At 35.3% G+C, this 13,795-nt stretch overlaps 1 long non-coding RNA gene across 2 annotated transcripts in view; it reads left to right on the forward strand.

Annotated features, from left to right (window-relative positions):
- The window catches only part of LOC101749016, a 563,751-nt gene that overhangs the window by 343,297 nt on the left and 206,659 nt on the right, over positions 1 to 13,795 (forward strand). For both annotated transcript variants that reach the window (XR_006930943.1, XR_005862405.1), the window contains one exon: positions 7,617 to 7,681. This is a non-coding gene — a long non-coding RNA (uncharacterized LOC101749016). The remainder of the gene's footprint in view (positions 1 to 7,616; positions 7,682 to 13,795) is intronic.

Consider the following 13,795-nt stretch of genomic DNA (forward strand, 5'->3'; position numbering starts at 1 on the left):
TCTACCATGCCAGAATTTCTCTGTCTGCTGATATGCCTTGCTTATAAATGCATTCTCCAATCAGACCAACAAGTCCTAATCAAAATTTATTAAACTAAAGACTTGAGTCATATTGAGGTGGAAAAGAAGATAAGGAGACAAAACAAATAAACAACAAACAAGCTATTTGTTTTATACCACCTCATTCAACGGTTAAGTATATTCTAACATAACTTTAGATGAATAATACTTTTTTTCCTCGAATACTTGTAGGCTATTCATCAGAAAGAAAGTGAAAAAATAAGCTTGGAAAGCTGTTAATAGCTTTTGAAAACTAGTAACTAAGGAAGGATGGAAAGAATATTGGTTTTCTTCCAGTTTACTTTTTTAATGAGACCAAATAATACTCTTTTAGTGACATTGATGAAGTCACTTATGTCAATGAGAATTTAAAAATATATTGAGAACCAGAAACCTATTGAGCAGTTTGTCTAAAGTAATTATTTCACCTAATATTGACAAATGCCTCAATTCTTTTTGTCTGTCAAAGAAAAAAGGGTCATATCCCATTACAATTGGCTTTTAAGATAAAAAAGATGTTACAGAATTAGAGCTTAAGAGAGTACTATTCAGAGCAAACGTGTGAACGGCTAAAAAGGTGAGAACTAAAACGCTGGAATCCTCATACAGAGAGACTATGGTTTCATGCTTTGGAATTTTCCTGAGTTGTCAGTTAATCAACTATTAGTATCCACATCAGTTACTCCTGCTGTGGGTGGCTTTGGGAGAATAGAACCTTTTTTTTTTACAGAATACTTGATTTTTCTACTGGCTGTGGATTCATCCTGTGGTCAAATCTGCCATTTATTTCAACAAGAGCATAGATTGATTTCTGTTTGCATTTCTCTGTAGATGTATGTTGGACGTCCAAAATCAATGTTGAACAAATAAGTCTAATTTCCAGTAGCTAGACTTTTGGACTGTCTAATTCTCTTCCCTGCCAAGGGGGAAATCTACCCATTGTCACAATGACATGCTTATCATTTCCAGTTTCCAGCTTCAGTCTTACTGAGATATTAAGAAGTTATTTCCACTGTGTCATAAGATACAAGCCTATACCTCCCATTACAGCTCAGTGTGAGAATTCTGACATTTAGTTGTTTCTCCTTTTTTTTTTTTCTTCAAGCACAGCAGAATCATTTCTTCAGCGGTTTCAATTAATGAGCTGCACAGAACAGGAAGGTTCCTAAAAACACTTAGTAACTGACTTACAGAAAGTGCCACAGAACATTCATTTCTTTGTGTACGCATCTGCCCCTTCTCTTTCTGCAGTAGTGGTTGATTTGTCAAGAAATATGTCTGCTGAAGACAGAAGAAAAAATCCATCTTCCCAACAAAACTTTCTTGAAGATTCTAGGAAAACGATAAAATTTGCTGTGTTGTGCTTGTCTTTTGTGTCAAAGGAAAGAGGAAACTTCTTCTCAATTAGAATAGAATTTGTGCTACTGTGACATTTTCATGTGAATGAGTTTTCAGAACACAGTATGTGCATACTCTAAATCAGAAATACTGAGAGAACAGTCATTTGCTTTTAAATTTTAAATATGATTTGACTGACAAGGGTTGAAACAAATAGAAGATAGCATTGGATACAAATGGAATTACAGTAAAATCTAATTTGTCATAATAACTTCAATGAATCAGTACTAAAGAGTATATAAAGATGCATATACTGACATTTAGAAGAATCTTTTTTTGCTAAGTCAAACTGTTTGTCAAGAGCTATGTTTTGATCATGCTTTCGAAAATACTGCATTAATCAGTTTGTATAGTAAAGCAAATGTAGTACTTCCTCTGTAGGTCTCAAGTGTTAAGGTTTGCTATGTATTTGATATGCTATTCCCGTGATAACTGGTTAGTTCTGGAAAGGACACAAAAGCATCACCTCTGCCCACATAGGCTTGCATTCTGATGCCTTTTGGTGACAGCTGAATCAGTTCATTTGAAGGGCAAATGTCAGTCAAGCTTGTGTTGTTGAAAAGAAAAAAAGGAAAAATGCTGTGTATGATATTTGATAGTATTTGACAGGAGGTGAATAACCCCAACTGGTAATTCTGAGCTCACCTGATTAGAGCACACAGATGACAAATGTCAGCATAGCATCTTTTTCCTGACATCTGAAAATAGCTGCATTTATCTAAGTTTTGCATTCATCTAAGTTTTGCATTCTGCTTCTCATTGTAAACTTGAATAAATGTTTAAATTATGACATCTACAAAACTGATTATGCATTTTTCAAAATAGTAGTCCCTCTGCAACTTAATGAACATTTCCATTTTCCTTTAAAACAGATGAAAAAATTCTTTGTTTCTAATTTCTAGTGCATTTACATTTCTCTCTGAGAACCTTTGCAGTTTTACTTGCTCCAAAATAGCTCAATTTGAAGCTCCCAGCAAATACTTAGAGATTTGCTTGATATTCACTGATGTAAATGTCTAATCAAATATTATGTTGAATAACCAGCACAGGGGTCATAAATGTTAATTTTCCACTTTCAATATTCTGTTTGAGTGGTTTGAGGGTTTGAGTGAACAAAAACTCTTCCAGATTGCAAATTAGCACAAATTTTAGATCATCTTTTTAATGTTGGTGATCTGGTACCCAGCTACACTCCCAGTTGGTAATGCAGATAAGCTGTATCACTGAAAAGTGATTTGGTTTGGCTTTCTGTTGTTTTTTACTAGTCGGGAAAAGAAAGTATAGCAAAACTAAAACTATTTTCCCTTAGGAAGAACCATAGGAATAACTGGGGGGCAATCTCCATATTTTCTCTACACTATGACAAGAAAGGCAAAGGACTCCTTTATGCAAAACAATATGTGTTTCAGTTCATCTTGTGTTCCTGCTCTCACAGGGTGATATTTCTTTGGACTATAAAGCCTACTCCTTATTATTATTTTATTTTTAAACAGAGGAGAAAAAAAAATAAAAAAAGAAAAAAAAACAACCCAAACCGAGCAGAACTTCAAAAACAAATGCTGCCAAAAAAGCCCGATAGCAATGCCTTCTCTCCCCATATGATGTGACATCGTCAGAGAAAGGAGTTGAGGAGAATAAAATCTTGCTCCACAGTAAAGTTTATGCATGACGTTGAGTCAAGAGGGGATTTTTTTTATGCATCTTTAACACGTTCAGTAATGTCTGTACTTGATTTTTCACTTTCCTGATTCTTGTTGGTGTCTTTAGTTGCATCTGCCTTGCACCAGTGGAAGGCTGATAACCTTGATAACCAACCTGCAAACTCAAACTGAGAGGCTCACAATTTATGATCACCAGTAAGCAATGTTATTGGGTGATAAATCAATTAATTGTGCGCCAGTTTTGACTGTGTGATGGCAAATACATTGTCTTGTATGAACAGTTGCTTAAAGGACAAGCAGTGGCTGGGAGCTAGCAATTTTCTCATGCATATCATGTTCTATATTTTGGTGTTAACAGTGTAATTTGCACTATTTATATTTGCGTGCATTTTAAGACAGCCCATAGGATTCTTCAGAGCTGAAGAACAACTGGCCATAAAGGAGAACTTAGGAAAAAAATATGTAATCTACATTATACCTGACATAACCATTTGTGTAATGTTATTTTTAGTTATATGTGATATGGAGGGGATTCGCGTTTCTTTGAATTGAAGAGGAGCCCATGCGCAATGAACGGCTAAGGCAGTATTTTGGAACGTTATAATGCAGTGTCATGCTTGTTCATCTGCCCTGCTGTGTCCTGCTGATGTAGTATCACATTTTTATTTAGCCTGAGTTGCCATAGCAGCCACAGTACTCATGAGATCACATTTTAATTAGGAATTTCCTAGCAATCTTGATTCTAACATGTGTGCCTTATATACATAGTATGCTAATAAGCCTATTAAATGCAGAAGAGATTGATAAATGTGCTGTTTTCTAGGATTTCAGTTTGCTTGCAGGAAGGTACGTCTAGCCTCGGTGTGTTATGGAAACCTCTTTCAATCTTAAGTATTACCTGGAATGTAGCAGGAAGAGTAAAAAACAGTCTTTACCAGACAGTAGTGTAGAAAAAGAAGTATAAAGTGAGAAATATTGCTGTGTCTTCACACATGTTGGCGTCTGCACATAGTATGATGGTAACAGTATGTGCTACATTTGACTGCAGGACTTGCACCTCTTCCTAAGTGGGGAACAGATTTCATGGCTAGTGAATTTAGACGTGACTGCTGCATAAACAGAATCAGAAACCAGGAAGCATGCTACCTGGGACATTGTATGTGTTCCTCAGAATGAAATACTGAATGTTGTCACTCTGCTGGTTAGAAGGCTATCTAGTTAAAATGCAAAACAATTTATGGAAGAAAATAAGAATCAGTTTGGAATTGTCTGAATTCAGCTTCTTCCTGTGTCCCTTCTGGTAAGCCAAACACTTCACGTGTTAATCATGTATCTCTTCCAACTTCAGTGTCAGCATAACTATGAATGCTAAGCTGTCAGTGTACCTGTGGGTACCCAACATGTCTTGAAACTCCTAATTAAACTACATAAAGATCAAATTGTTTGTTTGTGAGGTATGACTTTTTTTCTTTTTCTTTCATTTTATCAAGGTTTTTACAAATCCTAAAATGAAACTAAACATTTAAACAAAACAATCTCAAAATATCAAAAATCAGTTCAACATTAATGTTTATTGTGAAGAATGGAGATCTAGATATTAAATGTTGAGACAACTTTCCAGTGTGCTTACTTGAACATTCACTTGAAAAAAATATTTTGGGGAGGAAGAAGCTTATATTGGAGGACTTGATCCACTGCTGCTACTCGTGCAGTCTCAGAAAGGAACAGAAATGACAGAATTCAATTTCCCAACGCAGCATAAACTGGAAAAGGTTAAAATGTCATTGCTAATTTGCTATTTAGAAACATTCTTATTTAGAAACTTCTACCTTGCTGATTACAACCTAGAATTCTGCTCTTTAACCCGCTCATGTTTTTATCCTCTTTGATCAAGATGTTTAACAACTCGGGGGTTTCTGAATTACTGTTTGTAATGATTTCTGGATGGGGCTTTGCATGAACATTTCAAGGATAATACCTTTTTTTCATGTAGTTCAGCAATAATTTCCTATCCTCAAGTAATTTTGATGAACACGTGTCTAACCTCTTTGTCTTTAAACCAGTATGAGGTACTGGTACAGTGCTTTCTTGGTAAAAATAGTGTTAAAGTGCAGCCAGATGTTCCAGCAGGACCGTTGTACCACAGCTGCTTTTAAGTGCTCACATAGGATTCATATTCAAAGAAGAAATCAAGAAATAAGATTTGTTTTTGGTTTGAAAGTGGGCAGAAATAGGAAATTAATGGCTGGATCGCCACCGGATGATTTAGTTAATCCTCTCTCTGTTGTACTGAATAGTGTTTTAATGATGGATACAAGTATTTCATACTGACCTGGTTATGACACTTCATTCTTCATACTGTGCAGTTCCAAAGTGTTATAATTCAATATGCTCTGCACAATCCATTAGCTACTTAATTAATTGCACTAATGACATTGTCCACTGTTTGACACTTAGTGATAGAAGATTAGGTTGAAGTAACGTTCAGCCTAAAACCAATTCATATAAAAATTCACTAATATTATCCCAAGATACCATCTGCAATACGAGCAGCTATGAATATCTATGGCAGACTATAATGAAAGCACTCCAGTGAAAACAGCAATTCTAACAAGTCTTATAGTTACATAGTTGTGTGCTTCCTGCCTATGCTATTTTATACCTTTTTTGCTGTGCCATTTCCACTTAAAAAAGAAAAAAAAAAAAAAAAAAAAGGAAGAGAACAACATAGAAACAAGAAAGACTTCTGAAACAGAGATTGATACGATTGCTTTCACCATATAAACTTCTTTTCTTCTGCTTGTGTGGAACACCACTTTATCAAAGTTCATTACTGCTGCACAGTGGCAGTTAAGACAACTCATTTTCACAACTAATTAAAGAGAAAAGAGTTAAATGTAGCTTTTCTTTGTATCCTACTTAGCATGGGGAAAAACAGGTAGAACTTTAAATTGAACTTCATGTTCTCTATTATTCTCTCCAGACGTGGTGTTTGAGTGATCTACTTCTTAAAAAACATTTGGGACATCACAGCAAAATAGTCAGATCCTAGAAACTCTTATTCTTTAATTTCAGGCTCTTTTCTTTAGATGTCAACATGAACCCTAAAACTGCGTTTTGATTACTGCAAAGGAGATGTAAAGCCCACAGAAAGCTTAAAGAACTCCTGTGGTGGAATAAAAGGTTAAATACAGGCTGTTCTTCTCCAGGAAATGAAAGAGATTGAGAGAAAAATATGTAAAGGTGCTAAATAGATATTAAGGATGTTTCATGTTTTGATGTTAAATGATAACAAAACCTAAACAAGAAATGTAGTATGGAGCTAGTGAATGGGTTACAGATGCATGTTAGTACAAGGAGCAGTAAACTTTTCCAGCTCATGCTAAGGAGAATTAATTAGGCTAAATCCTACACTTGTGACTGCAGAAATCAATGTGTATTGGCAATTTAAACTGATTCTGTGATTAGTAACTAAGAAAATAGATGGTTAGGAATTGCATCAAGAATGTAGGCACATATGAATATGAATGTCTACAAAAATAATTTCTAAATCATAAGGAGCTTTCATCAGCATCTAGAAATGTTTTTCTGATGCAGAAGAAAACAATTTTCTGTATGATGTTTTCTCTCTGACTCAAAACATTGGCTTTCATGTACAGAAAGGTTTTTTTTCATGTTTGTGCTATCTTTATGCCACTAGGATAAAAGTGATATTATCATTAGTTATCTTCAGTAAGTAACTAAACATTAGGGAAGCTGTTATTAGTGTCTTATTGTTGTGTGATTACCTGCTGTTAAAACAGATAATATTTTCCCTTTAAAGTAGCTGAGGGGAAACAAAAACCAAAAAAACCTTTGTGAGAGTCAATGCTGAGAGATTTCCAACATGTGCAATGCATGTGTGATAGTACAAATTTGAACTTTTTTTGTACTGTACAGTCTCTGCAAATGTGACTTACATGGAGTTGTGTAGACAATGATACAAGAATTTGATATTGAAGTAATTCCTTGTGTTTTGTAGAATTCAGGGTTTCAAGGTGTGTTCCTTGAAAATGGATTTTCAGTCTCGTGAATAAACACACTTTCTTTCTTTCTCTCTCTCTTTTTTATTTTCATGTCAGAGTGTTACTTCTTCATTTTTCTTCATGTTTAATTTTACTGCTGTAGTTTATGGCCATTACATACAGTGATGATCTGAATTATAAATTGTTGATTTATTGACATCCAAAGGTTTTCCATGTGTGTGAAACTTTTCCTGACAGAAAAGAATATAATGAAAAATTTTCCTTCTTTCCAATCAGAAAATTTTGGAAAAATGTAGGAACAGGTGTAACTAATTACAGCAATAATGATTTGTTTGAACATGGAATTTCTTATGGCTTAGTGTTGCAGAAATGGCTGTAGTTGATAACTGGGATTAAAGAAGCTTAATTTTATGTAATTTCTGCTGCTTGACACTTAGTAATTAACTTTTTTTTTTTTCAATATTCTATTTAGGAATAAAAGAGAAAGAGGTGGGATGTATATAGCAAGCCAGACTGGAAGTAGAGTAATAACAAAGTGTGAGTAGAAATCTATTCAAGTTTTTTGTTTGATTTTGCTTTATAATATTCATCTATGATAAGGACATGCAATATGTGTTTTTAAAAAATGGATTTTTAAAAAGCATGATATAGAATCATAGACTCATTTGAGTTGGAAGGGGCCTCGAAGATCATCTAGTCCAACTGCCCTGCAATGAATAGGAGAAAAAGATATTTCCATTACTATTTGAAAATCATATTTATTTTCATTTCCACAAATCTAATCTTCTTACATTCAGTGTTTTGTGTGTGAATAGCAGACTGGATTTCAGATCTGGAATGAATTCTTTGTGTATATTGAAGGTATCTGGAGATTAATTGCAAGAAGAATGGGACTGCAAATCCCTGAACTCCAACACCTTGAGTTCTATCTCCAATCTAAATCTGAATGCTGTACAAGTCATACATAAAGGATGGTTAAGGAAGTGAGGACCTTCCTATAGTAAGCCATAAAAAATGGTGAATGATGAGTGTTCATGTGTGGCTACAGGACTTTTCTCTGCTGTAAAGAAAAAAAGCTAATTTATAGGTAATGCATTTTGCTTGTTACTCTTTTATAATCTAATTTCAAATGTATGTCTGACTGTATTTTCCTGTCAGAGCCTGCAAAATATGAAAAAAAAACCCTAGATCTTTTTATGGTTTTACTAGAAACACAGCCATATAATTCAATGTTAGCATATTGTGGTCTCTCACTTTAAGGTACGGTACATTAATTTTCTATGATGCTGGCTTGCTGTGCAGATGGATTTCTCAGCCTACCAGCTATAGTAAACCAGGGACTTTCCACACTGATTAATTTTTTTCTCTACATTCGATGGCATAAATATATTGGGAACATAGTTATCAAAGCTCGATACTCCATTAAATGTTTGAAATTTTACAGTAGTATGTATTCAATCTTGTTACCGTAGTAATAATGGCCTGTTAAAACAAAAACAAAACTTAATATAGTTTTACTATTGAGCTTTGTATTATATTTTATTTTACTTTTCCCTTGAATCATTTAAATTTAACAGTGATCAAAGCTCTCTGTCCCACAATGAGGATACATTTTAAAATATCTGTGCAGTACTTTTTTGCATCTACTGAGTGTGCCCTGATGATAAAGAACACAGGTTTCAAATTCTGTTCGTTGGTTTTATTTTCTACTTGTTGGGTCAGTGATTCTAGAATGAAATAGGAGGTTTCTGTTTTGTATTTCCTATTGCTTTTCTTAAGCAAATATTGCTGGGACATACCTTCTGTGTGTTCATGTTACCAGACTGTTCCCTGGGCATCTCATGATTTTGCTTAAGTGCCAATATTAGTTAAGATAGTCTTTTCCTGGGTTCTTTACAGCATAAAGAAGAATTTCTACCCCTAAGAGTTTGCTGTAAAAGGTGAGAGGCAACAGAGTAGGAAGATTAAGGAACTGTAGATGGATATTAGTATGCTGATAGAATAAGCATTCTATACAGGGCATTTTCAATATTGTCCTTACATCTGCACTTCCTTTTTGGATCACTTCTAGCGATGTCAGTGAAGGAAAATCTTCCAAACCACTTTTCGTATTTTTTGTGAGAAATTACTTAAAAGAATACATGATATGCACTGACTTTGCCTTCAAGAGAATTCTAGAATCCAAACTGAACTTTTCAGATCTTAATAAATGGAATATGTATGGCAGGAGGAGTGGCTGAAGGCAAAGATAGAGATGTGGAAGGAAGCAAAGAAATGAGTGACATGATCCAGTCACTTTACAGCATAATTCTCTAGAATTTGCTGTCATAGACTGTAAAAAGGAGCTGAAATATTACATGTATCTACTGAGAATAAAGGATATTATAAGAATAAAATATGGGATCATATTGTGAGCAAATATTTCAAGTGCAAGGGATTGAATGAATTAGAATAAGAGTGATATCTACAGCATGACTTTACCTGATTTGGATAAAGTACCCAGCATAAATCCTGCCAAGGTGGAGAGAATGGAGAAAGACGAGCCTTTTAGATAGCTACAAAATACTCACTGTAAGAGAATATCCATTATATTTCTAATTTGTTATGTTGCAGAGGTTTTTCTCATTTCACTACAATTCATATTCAAAGGACAAAATGTATATGGTGAGTAAAAGATTGTGTAGGCAACAAGGTGGTCTATTCTTGGTGTAGATTAATGTACATTAATGAATTTACATGTACACGTGCGATGCCTTATGATTCTTCTGAAAGGGTAGCATTATGCAGCAGCAAAGACTTTCTGTACTCTTCTGTTCATTAATTCTAATTTACTGCACTTAGTTTGTGACTGCATTGTTTCCCTTGTAGTACTTTACAGAGGATATTGGAAGCCAAATTGAAATATCATAGTTGGATAAGATGCATTTTCACACTGTAAAGTTACAGAGGTGATAGATAAGTTTTAAGTTGAAATTACTTACAATAAATGATGGCTTGTTTGTTATTTCTTGTCAGATAGATAGTTTAACATATAATTTATGACACTTTTTCAAGTTAGTTTTACTGCACTATCTTGATTTTTTCAACTGCAATATTGAATCTTGTCTGAATTCTGCTTCTGTGTTCACAGTTTCCCTTCTAAAACTGTTGAAGTAACATATACTTTAAAAACCCACATTTTTCACCAATTTTTGTCTCTTGTGGTATGATGGAATAATTCTGGTACTCCCACTTCCAGCCACTCCATTGTTCCAAAGGGACAATTCCTAAAGAGAATAGATGATCAACAGTTAAAATGCAAACCATCTCTCATCTGGCAATAAATGTTGCAAATGATCGATTACTTGTCTGTGCGATTGTCTTGATGACGACTTAGTTACATCACAACCAACATCTGCAATAGTACCCAAGCTAAGCAAGCTACCCCCTAGATCAACATGATCCATCATCTGATTGGAATGATCTTTACTATTGTAAAGCGCTGAGTTTGATGGGCCCAAACTTCATTATTCCTAATCATTTGGCTGTAATGTAACTTGTACATTTACCAGTTGTGTTTATTTAGAAAAAAACAAAGTGCCAACTCCTCCAAGCTTTGTTACGCTTGCATCAAAAGGATTCTCTTGTGCCTGAGAATGCAATGCTGTTCACTTTCTAGAAGCAGAAGATACAGAGATCAAACCCATATAGAACATGAGAACTGACTTTTTTCTCTGCTTTCTTTCTCTACTGATTAGCAAGTTTGTCAGAACTTTGTTGCATCAGTTTGGCAGATTGAGCAGTTGTGCTGGGTTGTGATGCAACACAGAGGCTAAAATAAGAAAACCGTTAATGCAAGCCATGGTGTGGTGGGATTCAAGAATAAAAGTTACTTCAGTTTTCTAATCACTAGGAGGGTACTTGCAAAAGGTCTGCTTCCTGTGGCAAGCAGTAACTCCAAGGACTGTAAATAACAACAGTGTGTTTGATCTGACTGAGAATTGAATTTTTGCCTTCCTAATGCAGCATGCAAAGCATATTAATATGCTAAAGATGGTGATTGCGATTCCCTTAGCATGTATATTTGCAGCTGCTGCTTAACATAGTGCAACAGCATGCTATGCCAGGATGACTGGTTGGAGAATGCTTGCCTGGCGAGATACCTTGCCTGTGATATGTCTTAATTAGCAGTTTTGTCCCCAAAGTGAAAAGAAAATTTACTTTGAGGAGCTAAAAATAAAATGGACATCTTTTCCATTCTTCCATAATCATTATGCTTTGCATTCACGAATCCTTCTTTGAAAGGCCTCAATAATTCTTTTTGTGTTTCAGACCTATCAAATTCAGAATCTGATTTATGTAATCTCCTAAAGTTCTTTCTGGTTGTTTTAAAATCCTCATCCTCTCCCAGTTGACCTGATTAAAATATGTAATAACTCACATTTTGTGGTTAACCAGGATGGAATTATAATAATGTCAGAGTCTATTAAAGTAAAAGGCTATGCTTTTTGTTACTTAAAGGTCACTGAAGTTTTCCCAGTGACATCTGTGTTACTGTAATGTGTTTTCAATCTTTAGATTTTCATGTGATCAGATACTAGCACATTATGTATTGAAATTTATTACGAATATTGAGGAAAGAGTATTAGAAAATAATTCAGGTTTAACATCTTTATAATACACTAACTCACTATCATAGCTTTCTGCATCTTGGCTGCTTTTTCCCCTCAGCTGTAATTATACCATTCCTCATTTCAGCCAAAATGGTAGTAACCTTAGGCAATTATGCTAAAATAACTTGTCAGATTCTCATTATTTTATTTTTAATGTCTTAGCAAATTAAATACTTGAAAAAGGCATCAGTCGAAAGAGCTGAAGCTCTCTGTTTATTTGTAGGATATTTTCAGAAGAAACAGCAGCTAAGCAGAGCCCCCGTGCAGCCCAGAAGCTCAGCATGGGCCTGTCTAAGCCTATATGCTGTAATGGGGGTGCCATGCAGCCTCTTCAGGACCTACCCATGGCTGCCTTCCTAATGGGAGTTCAACTTCTTTGTGAGGGAAGGAAGAGGGAAGAGACGGAAAGCTGCTAGGGGTGAAGGTGTGGTAGCTGATAGCCTGCTCTGAAAGGTCTAATATGAACAGTAGCTTCTTCTGAGCCCGTGCTCCACCCTACCATACACTGCCAGAACAGGCGAAATGCTGGAAGCTTCAGGGTAACTCTCCCAGTTCAACTCAAGGCACCATCTCCAGGACCTTTGCAACAGAGAATCCTGTGTCTGTCCAGACAGCAACTGACCATCCAGTTTAACATTTTGATTCCCCAAGTGAGTGTTACCCTGTGTCAAGGGCTTGTTAATTTATTTAACAAACAATCTCTCCATGGACATTTATTCAGTAATATGATATATGTACTTACAAAGACACCAACCCACTATGAAACTGCAATTCTACTTAAGACACATCGGTGGGAAAAAGCCCAGGGCATCCATCTGCAGGTATGCAGTACTCTGGAGAAGCTGGCTAATATATTAGTCTTTATTTCCAAACTGAAGGAAAATAGGACCAGACATGTTTTATTCAATGAGAAGTTCTTGTGAAGTGTGCTGCATCTCCTCCCCACTGCTGGGTGTGACTGGAAAATTTGTTTCGTGACAAAGAGCAAAGGATGCCTTTCACTGAAGTATACTTTGCAGCCTTAAAAGCATAGATGATAATCTTACCAATTCTAAGAGAATAAATATTCTGATGTTTGAAATTCTCTTTATATAGTAAGAAGCAGTTGATCTGCGGCTTTAAACAAAAGGTATGTTCCATCCCACACTGTCTCTTGACAGATAACCGACCATTATTCCTCCTTGTTCTCTTTCATTGTTATTAACATCTTGGACATGCTTCTTGTAAGATCTCTCTATAAATAATTCTAGGCTCAGAAGTTTGTTTCTTTTATAAATTAAGCTATCCAAAAGTGATAGCTCATTTCTCCATAACTAGGATCTGTCCCTTTCTAGGGGCAATTTATCTTTGCAGCTGCTAACCTTTAGGCATTATTTCTTTCTGAAAGTTATATTAATCATTTTCGTCGATTTCCCTTTCAGTCTTTTTCTCCCAATCTTCTGTATTTAGAACACCTACCAAGCTTTCCAAATATTTATTTTAAAGGAAGAAGGGTTATCTTTCAAATCGTCTTCTATTAAAACTTGATTGTGTAAACATCAGTTGGCAATGATCGCACACTGAAAACTCCAATTTGACTTTGCTTGTAGAGAAGAGGTGGGTTGTTTTATGAATTCAAACTATATGAAAAAATATAAATGCACAAAATTATTATGAACTGTACTCTGGGAGAAACAGGTGCAATAAATGAAAGTGAATGTGAAGCAAGATGGCAAAAAGTAGACCTATTTCTTCTGAGTTTTGCTGTGGCTAGAAAGAAGTTAGCTTGTCAAGTATGTCTTTCCAGGCCTCCATTATGCCAACTGCTAAGCCTCAATGCCCAGTAGTGAGTAGGATAAAAGAAACTTACATTCCAGAAACATCTGTTCTTATCTACTGTTCAAAGTGTAACTGTGGTTCCTTAGTTAACTGTGAGTTGAAGGGACTTTATGAAGACAGATCAATGTATCTGCCACCTTCTACCTTGCCAAAGTTACACAGACAACAAACAGAGATGAGA

Source organism: Gallus gallus, chromosome 9 (genome assembly GCF_016699485.2).
Source record: "Gallus gallus isolate bGalGal1 chromosome 9, bGalGal1.mat.broiler.GRCg7b, whole genome shotgun sequence".
NCBI classification, from domain to species: domain Eukaryota; kingdom Metazoa; phylum Chordata; class Aves; order Galliformes; family Phasianidae; genus Gallus; species Gallus gallus.